Consider the following 1,420-nt stretch of genomic DNA (forward strand, 5'->3'; position numbering starts at 1 on the left):
CTTTTGGAGTGGTGCCCGTGGTTTCCTCTTTCCCAGTGGTAATTTTCACAGTGCCGTGGGCCCTTCCCACTCGTGACAACCGTGTCAGTAGTTTTGGCACAAGTGGGCACTTGTCACCTCGAAACCTTTGTGGGAAATCACTCTTGGAGTTAGAAGAAATGGCAACTACTGGAGAAAGAGAAGCTGCGTTGGAGGAAGTGGTTGTGTTGCAGCCTCATTGCGCCCTGGAATCTTGCTCTGGGAAAGGATGGAGTGCAAATGGGCAGAAGGGGTCTTGGAGCTGTGAGCAAAGGAAATGTTTTGGTTGATTCCTCCTGTGTGCAGGCTGCTTGACGTAAGGGAACAAATTCGGTTGGAAGAATCTGTCTGTCTCTTGAGGACTTTTTTCCTCCTAAGTGAAATAATCTTCAAGCTCCTTAATTTTGCCCAAGTGTTAGATTCCGTATTTGTAGTTTGAGCTTTTTAGTTGTTGATGAGACTTGTATATGAATTATGCTATTTAGGATTTTGCTTTTATTCAGTAGGGGTTCCTCTAAACAGCCGTCTCATTTTTTTCAGGTGCGGAAACGCAGAGCCCTCAGGCTGTGAAGAAGATGTAAGCCAGGATTCCTCTGAATCCAAACCAGTACTGGTGACGTAAGTGTGTTTCTTCACTGTTCTTTTGCACAGCAAGCCCCAGTCAGGATTCGGTACTGGGGGGGGGCTGTGGGCAGCATAGCTGTTGTTTCCTTTGAAATTGCACACGCGCTGTTTGCTTGCTTAAAGAGGCTTGTGTAAAGGCCAAATATCAACAGTCTGGTCAGATATCCAGCCATATAACGCAGAGATCTTTCTGTCAGGGAAATTGTCTCAGAATTCAACCTGAGATGAACACATCTAGGCCAACAGTTAGTTGATTAAACAGAGGAGGAGTGTTTGCTTCCCCTGCTTTACCTCTGGTGGTAAATGGTTATGGCTTGTGACTGATTGCATTGTGCATAAGAGCAGTGTCTGCAGACCGAAGCTGGGGTTGTTTCAGGCAGCGTGTGTATGCGTGTATCTTTGCCACTAGTGCCCCTGTGATTTACAGTGTTGCTTTTCGAGTGAGATTTAAATTCCGAAATCATCCGCATTTGCAAGAAAAAGAGCAAAGGTGTTTTGAAGTGCAGTTAAAGGGGTAAAAAAGGCGTTTGCTTATCCTCCTAGCACCATATGAAAGTGCATTTTATCTGTAGACGTCGGGTGTAAAATGTGCCTTAGGTCATCAGCATTTGTTCTTTGACAGCGGTCTGATCTGTGGTTTGCATGCATTGTGGCAGTGAAGAGTAGCTGCAACGTTATATTTGATTATGGTATGAAGATGCTCTATTCTTGTCAGCGTTACTGAGGATTGTTTTTCTATGAATGTCTCAGCTTCCACCAGTTAAGAAGACCTTAATTT

The 1,420-nt window shown here is 44.7% G+C and overlaps 1 protein-coding gene across 1 annotated transcript in view; it reads left to right on the forward strand.

Annotated features, from left to right (window-relative positions):
* The window catches only part of RGL1 (ral guanine nucleotide dissociation stimulator like 1), an 82,808-nt gene that overhangs the window by 35,183 nt on the left and 46,205 nt on the right, over positions 1 to 1,420 (forward strand). The window lies entirely within an intron of this gene.

This window comes from Athene cunicularia (assembly GCF_003259725.1).
Source record: "Athene cunicularia isolate RWA chromosome 8 unlocalized genomic scaffold, athCun1 chr8_part1, whole genome shotgun sequence".
Classification (NCBI taxonomy): domain Eukaryota; kingdom Metazoa; phylum Chordata; class Aves; order Strigiformes; family Strigidae; genus Athene; species Athene cunicularia.